General features: G+C 50.4%; 1 protein-coding gene across 1 annotated transcript in view; it reads right to left on the reverse strand.

Annotated features, from left to right (window-relative positions):
• Positions 1 to 14,879, reverse strand: part of ZBTB7C (zinc finger and BTB domain containing 7C) — a 295,617-nt gene that overhangs the window by 225,281 nt on the left and 55,457 nt on the right. The window contains exon 2 of the mRNA XM_087818616.1: positions 1,510 to 1,734. The gene's annotated coding sequence lies outside the window, so the exon portion shown is untranslated. The remainder of the gene's footprint in view (positions 1 to 1,509; positions 1,735 to 14,879) is intronic.

A 14,879-nucleotide genomic window follows, 5' to 3' on the forward strand; every position in this document is an offset into this window, starting at 1 on the left:
ATGCCTTCATCAAGAAGCGTGTCGCCCCTTACCTTCCTGGCCTCATGCATGATGAAGTCTTCACTCACCCACCTGCATGCAGCACTGGACCTTTCCTGCCTCCTCGTAACCTCCATCACCTCCCATCATGAGGCCTCACTGGGTCAGCCTTGCTCAGGTCCCCAGTCAACGCTGTGATGCACAGACCACCTGTCCCACTGAGAGGTGGGGTCTGGGAATAGCTCAGGGCCAGTACACTATGGTTTGGGATACCCTGGGCACCTGTGGAGCTGCCAGCTCCCTAGCCAAGGCCCTCTAGGCATAACAAGTCCCCCGACTATTCTTGCTGGGGTCCCTGGAACTCAATTCCCCTTCCATTTCCTCACATAGACAGGAGCCAAGTCCTGAGCCCGCCTGGTGCCTGTAGCTGATCCATTTCCTAGAGCTGGACTCAGATTTCTGGATTCCTCCTTCGTCTTATTCTTTCTGCCTGATTTAGAACAAGGCCACCCAGAAGCCTTAATACTCTGCCCCTCCCCACCCCTTGGCTCGACCCTGTGGACCCTGACACTGGCCTGCACTGGAATGGAATTTGCCACACCCCTTTGGGCCTCCCGCCCCAGGCCACTGCCTCTCTCCCCCTGCCCTGGTCAGTTTCCCAAGGCCCCAAGCTATTTTTGCTTCCACCCCAGCCTATGGTTTTCCCGGTGGAAGTTGCGAGAGTGGCACACTATAAAACATACACAGTGAAGACCAGAGGACCAATGGAACGGAGCTCGTCTTTAGGGTATCCAGTCCCACTGCCCCCCCCCCCCCATCCTTCTATCCTTGGGCCCTGTCTTCTAAGCTCTGGGCACCTGCTTGATGCTTCCTAACTTGGCTGGCCTTCTAGCTGTGTCTGCCAGCCCCTCTTGGGCTCTCCAGACCCCTACTTGAGATCTCTCCCAGCCACCCCTGATCATCTGTTACTTGTCCTGGCATCCTTGGAGGGATGGAGGGAGTCACAAAGTCCCCCTCTAGTGTTTTTTTTTACAAGAAATACCCATTGCTTCACCCTGTCATTTGAAAAATCTGAACCAATTGGAAGGCTTCCCAACTAGTGTGTCCCCAGGCCTATCCCTCAGGAATCACCAATACGTGAAGGAGCTCCTGTTCCTTCTGCTGCTTCTGCTTCCCACTGCCTTCAACTCCCTGAGTCCCCAGGGAGCTGACGGGGAGTAATGACTTCTTGATTTGTTACTCTGAGTTCCTCAAGCAAGAGGAGTTACACACATAACAGCATCGGGCCTTTCCATTAGGCACAGGAAGTGAACCCACCTGACGCTAAATCTTCCGGGGCCTGGCTCCAGCAAGCGCACAGGGCAGAAACTAATAACTGGAAAGCATCCATCTATCATCTTATCAGGCCTTACTAGGTTTGTTTGCATAGTTATCTTCCCAAGGGTTGACATTTTATGTCTCCTGCAGGCTGATGTATTCTCCTACCTGTCATATCATTCAGAAAGAATAGATGAGCCTCAGGTTCATTACCTGTCATTACACCGTGTACATGTCGCCAGGGGCAGAAGCATCGATTCTTCTTGTCTCCTGGCTGGTGCAGGCCCCCGACTTGGAGGCTCCAGGTCCAACGAGCTGTGGATTACACACACTACTCAGGCCCTGGGAGGCCTCCACGCCATCCCTTCTTGCTGTCCTGGCTGGCCCACTCCTCAGGGGTGGCTAGGCCTCCAGAACTCCAGCTGCTTCAGAGGGGACCTGTGGGAAGAACAAAGGTCTCTGTTACTGGGACTAAAGACGTATGTCCAAGTTTTAACTGTTCTAGAACTTTCCAGTCATCCTCTCATTGCTCTTTATTATTAGGTCTTGCAATTCTTGGTGACTCTATGAATCTATCTCAGCCAGAGTCTTTCTTCATTGCCAATGTCCCGCCTACCAACGCTATCCCAGGCCTCGGCGTACACACATACACACATACATCTTTATTCCTGTCTTCTTACCACAAATATTTCATCTTATCTTCCTGAAAGACCCACCTTCAGTCACTCATTCAGAGTTTGGCTCATATTCACCAACAGAAACTCATTGCCCAGGAAAGAGGAAGGACCTGGGTGCTCTCCCTCCACCAATGAGACGACAAAGACCAAGAACATGTCTACCAGGGACAGTCCTCAACTTTTGTAGCTCAAGTCCCTCGGACAAGGCTTCCCGTGTGCTGTAGTTTGGGAGCTCCAGGAAGGCCACCGACCTTGCAGCTGATGGTGAGCCCCCTTTCACAGACTTTCGCTCAGAGCAAGAGACAAGAGTGGAGATGCAGACCTCACAGGGTGAGCGACACAGATACTGGACTCTAAGTGACTACATTTCACAGCCAAGACCTGGCTCATATTCTGGGGTGGTGGGGTGGATAATAAGGGGCTTCAGCTAGAAGCAGCCCTACCCCAGTATAGAGATTTGACCAACCCTGCACCTCTGGCCAGGCATGGCCTCCAGCAACTGGGTGGGAGAGGGGCTCCTGTTGTTGGGATGGCTGTGATCCTGAGCTCCACCCAAGTCTCAGGCTCCTCTGGGCTTCAATGGAACCCCTGCTGAGAAGGGACTGAGGCAGGTGGGCAGCTCTGCCAGGGCCCCCAGTGCTGCAGGTAAGAGGAAGCACCATGAACAGGGATGGGAGTGGCACAGGAAGACAGAGACATGAAGTCCCATGGATTCTGTAATCACGATGATGACAATGTCTTACAACACCTAGAATGATGTATACACTTTGAGCTGTTTTTGCATTCATTGGACCCATTTGGTTTCATAGTAGCAATGTAAAGGGGTATTTAAAGATGAGAAAACGGAAGCACAGAAAGGTTAAGAATCTCGCTAAAAATCACACAGTAAGTTAGTGAAAGAGCCCAGACTGGAATTCTTGACTTCTGATTATCACTTTCCAGCAAGCTCCCTGGCCCTGGGGTAATTTCATGTCACCTCTGGGGTGTGGCCAGTCAATAGGAGTGGGAAGGAGGAGGGGAACAGAGGCAGGCCTGGCCTGCTAAGGGGGGATGGGGAGAAGAGAACAATCATGTTTTTGGTTTCTCCCCCGACAGGAGAGCCTAGGAGGAGAAAGCACAGAGAGAACAGAGTGATAAATAGGAAGGCAGGGATGTGGAGGCTCCCAGCCACTAGGAGCAGCTCAGGCAAAGAGGAAATCGGCTGTGATGAATAGCCACGGCTTCGGGGACTGTTCTGAACTTGAGCCCCCTGGGCGACCTGACTCCCTATGGCTCAGCCTCTGAGGCATTTCTGGGCAAGACAGCACTGGAGGTTAGAAGTCCCTTTGAAAGAACAAAGAAATTGTTATTATTACCTTCAAAACGCATATATACATGTCAATGCTCTTTTGTATATATGATATATTTCTAAATAATAAAAAGGGGGGGGCATGACGTTCCACCCATATGAAAGAAGATCTCAGCTGCTCCTGACAGTGGGATTATCTGCTTGATCCCAAAGCTGCTCTGCTTCTACTGACACAGAGGAAGTCGAGACCTAGGAAATTCTTACCTGGTGATGGAAGGCAGGGTGGACCCACACGCCCACCTCCAATCAACAGAGGACCAGACCTCGGAACATCAGGTCACAGGAGGAACAGAAAGGTATCCCCACGGGTGTTAGTGCTCTGTATCCCAGACAGCCTGGTGGGTCCTCATTCAGCCTGGAAGCTCTCCCCGAGCCCCACTCTGTGCACTGGATGCCATGCGGGAGGGGAACATGCTGCATGCTTTAGAAGCTGGTCACCAGTCGATCCCACTGGCTGCACAGTCACCTGGTGGCTCTAGCTCCTGAAGCAAACGGCTAGAGCACGTCATTTTTTGCTGGGGGTGGGGAGGGTGAGGACAGGAGCCCTTCTGAGCCCTCCTGCAAGGTGGGGTTGAAACATATTCACAGCAGATGGTGCTGTCGCCCTCACTCCGGGATTCTCATTCCTAATTATCTGTGCTGTCAGCAAAACAATTAACCCTCGAAGAAAAATTGCACTGTCCACTCCCAACCATATGAAAAGGCAATTTTTTCCAAGGACGAGGGACTCTTAGGGCAGCGGCAGAGGGAAAGTAGGGCAGCCTTGTGTTGGGTACCGGATCTCACTCTCCCCGGGTGATTTCTCGATCCTCTGACCTCCAAGGTCTGCCACAGGCTTCGCACCGCAGCCCCTCCCGCCTCGGAGTCTGAATTTCCTTTGCCATAAAAGGAGGGTGTAAGCAGATCCCTGGATCCCTGGGGCCCCATTCAGACCCACAAATCTGGTTCTTTTCCTCTGAATTTAAGCTCCTTTGGAGCAGAGACTGAATTTCCATTTTTCCCTTCCCTCATTCATTCATTCATTCGTTCGTTCGTTCAGTTATTGTGTATTTACCATGTTTCTCCAGGAGATACAAAGAAAATATCTATTCACCCCTCTTGACCACTACTTGGAGCTTTCTTTCTCTGAGATGTGGGGAGGGGAGGGAAGGATGGGGCAGGGAGGTGAGGGCTGCCAGGGGCTTGAGGACTAGGCGCCTGCTTGGCATAAGGCTGCAGGAGGGCAGTCCTATTGCTACACTTGATTCTCTCTGAAGGTTCAGCTGCAGGAAAGCAGCCTTCTCGACAGAGAGCTGGATTTGATGAGCAAGCCACTCGGGTCCCCCTGGGAAGGCCTGCAAAGGGGTGAGAGGTGCGACATCAGGAGAGCTGAAAGCTCCTAACAGTCACTGTGGGGTTCGTGACAGCACAGGGCCTGCACTTCGCAGGTGCTCATTAAATACTGAAGCAAGAGTGAATGAAAGGGCTACGGCATCACGTTTGTTACCCAGGAACCTACTAGTTAAGGCTGGGGTCAGTTGGTCTCATTCATTTGTCGTGGAAAGAAGGCAGGGTGAGCAAGAAACTGTAGAACCTTCTCTGTCAGAGCCTGCACTGATGATGTCACCTGGGCCACGTTTTAGAGGTGCGATCTGGAGAGGTCGAAGGGCTGGCTGCTCACAGACAGGGAGAGATAGAACAAGACCCTGCCACAGGTGGCCCCACATCCAGGTCTCACCCTGTCCCACTCCATACCACCTTCCAGTATTGCCCCTAAACAGACTGGGGAACTCATGAGGCAGAAAGGACAGTAAAGTCCAGAACGGGGCACTGTCTGGCCCCCCATGGGGTTGCAGGACCCCTACTCAGGCAGGGACAGCACTCTGGGCACTTGGGGAAGCAAAACAGATGGGGACTGGGGTGGGGGGCAGGCAGCTGGGACCCCTCTCCACCACCATTTTGCCCGGTTCGAGCCATGTCTTACCCTCTCCCTGCCGTCCATCTGGCTACCAGCACTTGGCCTCACCCAGTACCCAGGAGCACAGGCTCAGATGCCAGCTCCTCACTATAAAAAGAGTGTGTTTATATTCAAAGTGGGCTGTTGCCCACTCAGAATCTGCCCACTCGAAGGCAGCACATGTGACTACAGCCCCTGCCCAGAGCCCAAGCGGGACAGATGCCAGGCTCTGGCTGGAGACATTTCTAAATATGAGCCTGGCACAAAGAGTCAGGTTCCCAGGCCTCTTCTCCCCCGGGAGATCCAGCCAGGATTTTCGAGGCTGTGGGAGGGTGAGTGCTGGGTGCAGGCAGAATCAGGAGGCAGCCAACTGAGACAGCCACCAGTCCCGGAAACATCACCTGAACCCCTCCGTGGCCTTCCAGCCTCATTAGAGGAAGAGAAAGGATTACCCTGCACCCAGTAAGTCTAATCAATTGCCCAAAACCCTTGGCAGGGTGGACAGGAAAACCACTGCCTTCTCAAATGTGCATGGATTAAAAATATACAAATGGCATATTTTTTTCTTCCCCTCTCCTCAACCCCTAAAGCCCGGGATGCTTGTTAAAAATAGCCTTGCTGTGGCATGGATCCTACAAAACCCAAGGGCTGGCAGGAAAATTAAGGAGACATTGAAGACAGCACTAAGTGGATACCCCTGGGGAGTGGGCTGGGGAGGGCCAGGAGGGGGCGGGGCTTTCAAGAGCTTCCGGACATACTTCCACACTGCTTGGATTTTTAACAAGCAGACATTATTTTTACTAGTTTGTTTTATAAAATGGAGGTTCATCCATTGCATCCTCTAGCCTAAACTTAAGCCTGAACTTGTACTGACCTAGCAACACAACACTGCCCAGCGCTGGCTGGCCTGACCGGGCACCAGATACAAATACAGCCCAGAGTTGGGAAAGCAGCACTGAATCCAGAGTCTTGGATCTGTGACTAGCCAGCTGTGTGACCTCAGACAAGTCACTTGAGCTCTCTGGACTTCGGGTTTCCTTACCTTTTAAATAAGGCAGTTGGATTAAATGCTAAACCAGGCATCTTCTGACATCCTAGCATTTCACAGTTATAAGGATTGAGAGAAAACATCTAAGATCTGCCCTTTGTTTGTCCTCAATGGGCAAGGGGAATGTGTCCCTGGGGCAAAGGTAGGGTTTTAAAGCAAGGGGGAAGGAAGAAGAAAAGCTGTTCTGAGGCAGAGACCAACTCCATATGTTGCTGATGGAGTTTGCAAGGTAGAAAGAGCATCACTTCGGTACCCAAAATGTCCTGAGTTCAAACCCTGCCTCCAGCTGTTAGTAACTATGTGAACTCCGATAAGAGCTTATTCGTGGTGCAAATGGACCTCCTCAACTATAAATGGGGTGTGAGTACCCACATCCAAAGGCTGTTGTGAATATTCTATGTGATAATAAAAAATACCCAGCTCCTTGTAGGAGCTTAACATCCTTCTATTCTTTTCTTCCTCCTGTCGGTACCCTACACTGCTCTGCAGGGTGGTTAAGAGTGTGGGCTCTGGAATCGGGTTTGTATCCCAGCTCCACCACTTACTCGCTTGCGACCTTGAGCAAGCAACTTAATTTCTCTGCCTCAGCTTCTTCATCTCTACAGCGAGAGTGAGCACAGCCACCAGCCCACACTCCTGCCCCTACTAGTCAACTGGGCCCTCCGTTTTCAACCTTGCATCTTCCATGGATGTGACTTTTAGAACTTTCTTCAGAGTCTCCCCCTTCCCACAGCCTCTCTAAGGTTCCTGGCCCACAGCTGCCCACAGTGATGACCACCTGTGCTTGTCCCAAGGACCTGACCCTTCCCTATTCACTCCTGCCCCCTCGCCATTTGGTCTCCCCTCAGCAGGTTGTACACCCAGCCAGGAGTGTTGATTTTATCCTGGAGCCAAGGGGCAGTGCTTCCAAAGCTTTAATATGCTATGAATCACCTGGGGATCTTGTCCAAATACAGATGTAGATTCTGATTGAGTAGGTCCCAGGTGGGGTCAAAGATTCTGGATTTCTAACAAGCTCCCAGGGGGTGCCCATGCCACTGGTTTTGGACCCCGCCTTTGATTGGCAAGGCTGTAGAGCAGAGGAAATCCTGGCGTGTGTGTGTGCGTGTGCGTGTGTGTTTGCGTGTGTGCATGTGTGTTTGGTGGGTGTGAGGGTATGGGGGGGAGGAACAGGGACAAGGCTGGCCAGGTGTCCAAATAAGGAGTAGAATTTTGACAGCAATGGCATGATGGAGACCAAATGTGGGTTCAAGAGACACTGAAGAGGCCAAGTGAGAGAATGTTTTACGAAAAGATGTGATATTATCCAACCAATAAAAATAATGTTTATTGAGGTAATGTGGCAACCCAAAAAGATGCTTAGGACACGGTAAATGAAAAAGCAGACCACCAGTCACATGCACGCTCGTCTTCCACTCTGCCAAGCGCACGTTTAAGAAAACTGATAGAAGGGCTACAGCTCAGGACCACCAAGGCCGTGTTACGGTAATGTAACCTCATGTATAATTATTTTTTTGCCACTTTCTAGATGTTCTTAAAGAAGTTTTGTCGTTTTTGTAGTTTAAAATTTACCATCTATACATTCTCAGATGTCCGCTTCCCCAGCTTATCAGCTATTCTGTGATACTGAGGTTTGATACATTTTGAGCGCAAACTGCCATAGTTACAAGGGCCAAAAAATGGCGCATTAAACCTTCTCAGTCAAACCCAAAAATAAAGCAACCCAGATTCTGTTTTTCCTCTAAGCCAAGGGTCCAGCGCTTTGGAAGTCTGGCGCTATCACCTGTCACTATAGCAACAAGGAGACCCTGGTAACCCCGAGCTTGTGGTTATTAAGAGTAGAAATGGGAAGTCTGTGGGTAGATGTTCAGTAAGAAGCTGACACAGGTTTGCACTGGACAGGCTGGGTTTGGAGCCCTTTCTTCCTCTCCTGCAGGAAATAGAAAGCAAAAACCCAACTCCAGGAGCTGATTCCCACAAGAGTACAAGGAGTGTTTGTCATTTTCTTCTTTGTTGCCCATTTCAGGGCTGCAAGCTGCCTTTCAAACCAGTTCCTGACATGCCTGAAGATGGACTGTTCTAGAACAGGTGTCCAGGGGATGGATGCCTATGGTTTGCTTACATATCAGGCATGTTCACACCCCACCCAACTCCCTGCCCCCAAACTGCCCTGCGCACCTCAGGTCACCTCTCCTGGCTTACCAGCACCACCCACCCATTCACCAGACCCCAACCCATTCTGCACAGTGTCTCTTCAACTTGTCCTTGGGCAGATGTTTCAGGCCCTCAATCTCCCACCTAGGCCTTGGCTCTGATCTCTGAGTGGCTAGAAGGGGTCCCAGCCCCAATCAGGTTGCTCCTGCCCGAGGTACAGTGTCTGAACCCAGGCCTGCTCCCCAACCCCTGAATCATTTTTCACTCTAGTGAATCAAGTTCAAAACCCCATTCTGCCACCATCTGGCTGTAAGACCTTGGGCAAATCACTTCACATCTCTGAACCTCAATTGCAACATCTATAAAAATGTTTCAGTGGGTTTACAGAATCTCATGGTCTCCTTCAGTCTTAAAACTCTATGATGTCATCAGGAATAAGCCTTTATCTATCCATACACATGAGGTATTTCACAAACAAGAATTTGCTAGACAACTAAAATTGTCCTTCAAGCAACAAAATGTGTTTTGTTTCAACCCTACTGCACAAAGTATTTTTTTAATGTTTATATACTTCTCTTCCTCTTGGGGCAACGAATATAAAACCTAAAATTTGTTTGTGTATGTCTTTCCCCAGCTTTGTTCCATGGGGGGCCAATTAAAAAAAAACCTGTTCCCGCTTTGTTCCTTGCGTGGCTAAGGTGCTAAACATCCTGTAACCTTGTCTTGACAGCCCTCGGATATTTTTCTAAGGCTCTCTGCTATGTTGGGCCATTTGTCCCTGCCACTCAGTTTCTCTTCTGTCCTACCTGCCCCTTCCCATAGTGAGGTGCCCAGAGGCCATCTGCCTGTTTGGGTGTGCCTGCCTGCAGAAGCTTCCCCTGCTTCTAAACTGCAACTCAGAATCCTCCTAGGCCACTCAACCACGACATTCTGAGCAAGGGTCGGGGAAGGGGTGTCTTCAGGAATAAGAAGCATGGTTTCAGCCACGCTCAAAGGTACATCTTCCTCACTCTGGCGGCTGTGTTCTGGATAAGAGAGGTGACAGCAGGCTGGTCTCTGGATAAGTGAAGTCTTGTGTCTTGAGGCCTCACCTGAATGGGCATTCATTTCTGCTTCACTGGCTGGTTTTCCCAGAGTGGCTTTTGGAGGCTGTCAAGGTTGCTGACATTACCACATGGGCCAGACTAGAGATAAGCTCAGATTTAGATTTAACCCCAACTCTATATATTCCTGGCGTCAAAAAGGAATGTCCTGCAAACCGATCCCCAAGTTTCAGTATGCCCTCGCCTGGCTTCTTCCCCTAAGAGATGCTACAATTCCCAAATTAGGTGCTCTTTTCCCTGCTTTTTCTAGGAAGCCACCCAGAGGCATGAGGCCAGATGCAGGCTCATCCCTGGACCAGCAATATCTGGCAGAACAGTCCATGTCCCCCTCCCTCCTCTCCCCACAAGGCAGCTCCAAGCCTCGACCCCTCTGCCTTTGCCTCTCCATCCCAAGTTGGAGCCAGCCTCCACCAACAAGTTCTTACTCTCTCCTTTGCACATCAAGCTTCTAGTGGCTTCTTCTACCTGACCCAGGCAACTCTGCTTTATCTCCAACCTTCCACGTCCCGGAAAATATGTGAATTTCCTGTTCTGTGCACGACGGAGCCCACATCACTGATTCTCTGCAGGATGCCAGCAGAGGGCCTGGAGGCTGTGGTCAGAAAGGAAAACTTCAGAGTTTCAAGCTGGGAGGTGGGCAGTTTTGAAAGGAGGCCTTTATGAAAAGCCCAGGCTGCCAACTACAGGAGGGGGAGGCTTCCAGGGATGAAACAGTAAAGGCACTTTGAGACCAAGGTGGGAGATGGTTTGCAAAACGCTGAGGTCAGCAAGAAAAAAGGCAGGAAATGGGGGCAGAGGAGGCCTTGGAGTCACGTGTGGGAGACTGCTGAGGAAAGAAGGTGAGTGAGGGATAAACAGGCAGGGAAGGGAGGGCACATGAGTGCGATGGCAGGTTTACCAGGCCTGCTTGACAAACCCAGACCCAAGATTCCACCCAAAGGGCTGTCAGGAAGGGGCCTCTGCAAACCCACATCCCTGATAGATCTAGCAGCAAAGCAATGAGGCAAGCCAGTAGCGTGGCAAGAACCTGGCAAAATAATAACAACGCCAAGAGCCGGGCATTTCCCAGGAGTAAATGAGTAGATCACAGCCGCCCAGCCTTGAACTGGCACCTGTTTCTGCTTTGCTGTCTGGTTGCCCAAGAGCAGTTTTGACACTGTCAAGAGCTGACATTATCACAGGGCCAGACCAGAGCGTTAGCTCCGGTTTAGAAGTCAGCCCTAACTCTACACAGCCCTGCTGTCATCCCGGGTCTGCATCCAGGTCCCGCTCTTATAGATGAGTAAACTGAGGCTTAGGACGGGTAAGCACCCAAGGTCACTCAGCTCATAAATGAGGAGTCTGGATTCGAATCCTCAGCTACCTGACTCCTAAGAATGTCCCTTGCCACCACACTTCCCTGCAGACCCACGATTCCTCAGGTTCCTTACCAGGCAAGGACAGTGGCTGCCACTGCTTTGTTCTAGGGGACCCTGCTGTGTCCCTGCATGGAAACACTTGCTCCACGTCTCCTGCCGAGGCAGAGATGACGCCCGCAGATTACTCCCTCAGGTAGGGCCAATTTCCAAGAGTTACACAGCATGTACAGATGTCACCTGGCTCTGCACGCTGCCACCTCTGCTCGACATACACAATACGTGAGGCCGAGAGAGGGAGCCTCGAGAGATGGATCAGGGGACACTGGAAGCTGGGGGCGGGGAGAGCAGAGGCAACAAGAAGCAGGAGGGAGCAGCTGGGGCGCCCTGGGTGCGGTGCTGGCCGGAGGGCGGCTGGCAGCACTTGAGAAGCACCTATTAGCAACTTGGTGGCGCCTCCTAATCAGAGTCGCAGCATCCAGGCAGGACTTGATAGGGGAGAGGGGACTAAAAGAGAGAGTCATTTTCCCCCTTCATTTCCTATATAAAATGGCCATAGAGGCAGGAAACCGCAGGGCAGAACAATGGTAAATTTTCTCTTTATCACAAGGCCCAAAGACCACGCCTGCATCTTTTGTTTGTTTCTTGCGTCCTTCCTAATGCCCACCCGGCACCGCCCGCTGCAAACTACAGGAGCTGCATACGTGCTTCCACTCAACAGGTTTCAGTGAGTCCCTGTTTATACGTTAGGTCCTGTCGAGACGATGGGCGGACAACAGAGTAATACAACAGCCCCCTACCTGAGGGAGCGCGTGGTCTCATGGGGAGAGGAGGGGGGGCACACACCTCCCGAAGCAGAAGCCGATGTCACCCACCCTTGAGTGATGCTGAAATGAATGGTGCCCACGCTAAGTGCTTTAGGAGGAAAGTAGAACAGAGCTTCTCAGCAGGTAGTGGGGTCTCCAGCCCCGAAGGGGTTCAAAGCTGACTGATAGCAAGCAGGGGAAGGAGGGCAAGTCCAGTCCATCGGGGCCCAAGATGGCAAAGGACCTAGAAAAGTCACACCCAACAGGCCATAGATGGGGGGTGAGGGGACACAGTGCATGCATCCTGGGGTCCAGTTTTCAAGGGCAAAGAGAGATACTTTGAAACTTGCCACAAAGCACCCCAAGGGCAGGGACCATGGGTTTTGTGTGTGCGTATGTGGTCTCCGCACGGAGCACAGTGCTGGCCATACTGGGCTTCCCAAAGTCCATCAAGAAGTTAGCTGGGTCCGCAGCATTAGGTCTGCACCGCATAGCACTGCAGTGAAATTCAGGGCCTGTTTCCTCTGTGCTACAAGCTCCCCTCTAATTGAACTGTGAGCTTCTTCTAAAAACTGTGGTTTTTATAAATTTATTGTTTTACATATTAGTTTTCTACTACCACTGTAACAAATCCCCACAAACTTAGTGCCTTAAACAACACTCCAGTTTATCATCTTAGAGTTCTTGAGGTCATAGGTCCAACACAGGTACAGGCTGGACTGCGTTCCTTCCTGAGGTCTGTCAGGGAGAATCTGTCCCTCACCTTTTCAAGCTTTGAGGCTGCCTGTATTCCTAGGCTCCTGGGTTCCTTCCCTCCATCTTCGAAGCCAACAACATAGCCTCTCTCTGGCTGTTCTCCCATGGTCTTGTCTCCCTCTCTGACCATAGTCAGGAAAGGTTCTCTGCTTTTGAGGACTCATGTGATTCGACTGAGTGCCCTGGTTAATCCAGGATCCTCTCCCCATCTCAAGGTCTATAACCTTAATCACATCTGCAAAGCCCCTTGTGCCATGTAAAGCAATATATTTACAGGTCCTGAGGATTAGGGCATGGGCATCTTTGGGGGGGCCATTATTCTGCCTACCACAGATAGGAAATATGTTCATATTGTTCAAAATTCAAATTGCACTAAAGGCTATAGAATGAAGACTTTCCCTACCATCCCTGTCATCTGTCCCTGTCACCCACCATCTAGTTCCCCTCCCTGTTAATATTTCCTTGTGTTTCTATCTCGCAAGACTTTATACCTATATAAATAAAGAGCAATATATATATTTTTTACCTTTTTGTTTACAGTGTTATGTACTTGCTTTTATCACAATACCTTTGAGATCATTTCAAATCACTATTATAAAAGCACTTTGGCTCTTTTTTATGACTGCATACTATTCCGCTGTATGGCTGCACTATATTTGGTTAGTCCAGTCTCCTGCTGAAAAACATTTGTTGTTTCTAATCTTTTGCTATTACAAACATCACTCCAATGAACAACCTTATCCATATGTCCTTTCCTATACATGCCTGAATCTGTAGGATAAATTCATAGAAGTAGAACTCCTGAGTCAAAAGATTTGTGCATCAAAATTTCATAGCCCCTGCCCGGCCGGCATGGCTCAGTGGTTGAGCATCAACCTATAATCCAGGAGATCATGGTTTGATTCCCGATTGGGGCACATGCCCTGGTTGCGGTCTCGATCCTTTGGTTGCATGCAGGAGGCAGCCAATCAATGACTATCCCACCACTGATGTTTCTATCTCTCTCTCTTCCTTTCCCTTCCTCTTTCTGAAATCAATAAAAATATATTTAAAAAATAAAAATAAAAATTTCATAGCCCCTATTAAATTGCCCTCCATCAACTTGACTCAGTTCACACACACAGGCTCCCTCCTCCAACCATGGATGGAGTGACATGTAAGCTTGTTTTGGCAGGGAAGCCATGGCTCACATTTCCTCCGTGTCCCTCACAGTAGTCATTCCAGGAACAGACTCAGAATGCCCTTGGGAGTCACCACTGCTCACAATTCCCTGGACCCTTGTTGGTGATGGGGTCAGAGGCTGGATAGGCGGATGAAGCCAGGGGCCAGCAAAGAAGGGGCCCAAGTTCAAAGACTTTTAAAAAACAGTGTCTTTGTGCATCTCAACCAGCCAAACTGCTCCTCCGGCATGGACATCCTGCCAGGTTGGGAGCCAATGGGTTTCCCCAGTGGGGAGAGCATATTACCACTGACTAAAGGAGGGCCTCTCAGCATAGACCTGCTCCAAGAGGAGATCACAAGTGATTTTGAGTTTCCAAAGTCACAGCTGTACCCATGTTAAGAAAGAGCCGTTTTCTTGCTCTTAATCCATTCCTGGCGGAGATGTTGCTTCAAAATGAATGAACCTTTTATGTGCTGAAGTCAATTGCGATCTAAAAGATAAGTTAAATCACTTATTCTGGAAGACATGAAACTTTGATCGGAGTGATTGATTAAGATTTCCCAGCAGCAGTTGTGGTGCCTAAGGAGCCCAAAAAGTGCCCATTCCCCCCACCAGCCTGGCCCAGCCCCACCTCAGCAACAGGGCAAATTCAGGCTAGGCACAGGATCCAGAATCCTAGGGGAGATTTCTCTCTGGCAGAGCATGAAAGAGGCTGGGAGGACAGACTAGACTGCTAAGGCCCTGAGAGTGAGCCTGATGGGACCTGGCAGACCAGAAGGGCAGGGACTAGAGGTGCCATGCCCCCTACCCAGCCCTCTTTCTCACGTTATTTGACCTTCTAGGTTCAGCTCAAGGGTCCCCTCTCCCAGGAAGTCACAGGCCAGAATTCGGTGGATGCCTCTATAGCATGTTCCTGGAGCATCTTTGACCCTGAAATGTAACCTTGTACATCCACCTAACTTGGCATTCATTGAACAGTGAGCCCTTCAAGGGCTGTACCCGGCACCATGCTTGATGCCCACTAAGTGCTCAATAAATGCTTGATGAGGTAATGAAACTGAGTTCCAGAAGCAGTCAGAATGGCTACCTGCCTCACGGTGTCACCCACCAACCTATCCAAATGTTGGCAGCCCCACTGGGCACCAACCACTGTGGTAGGCCCTGGGGGCACCCAAGGGATTCCAATGGGATTTCCTGTCCTAAAATGCTTGCCGTGGCCCCAAAGGCCACTGTTTGGG

Source organism: Miniopterus natalensis, chromosome 7, assembly GCF_054644295.1.
Source record: "Miniopterus natalensis isolate mMinNat1 chromosome 7, mMinNat1.hap1, whole genome shotgun sequence".
Taxonomy (NCBI): Eukaryota; Metazoa; Chordata; class Mammalia; order Chiroptera; family Miniopteridae; genus Miniopterus; species Miniopterus natalensis.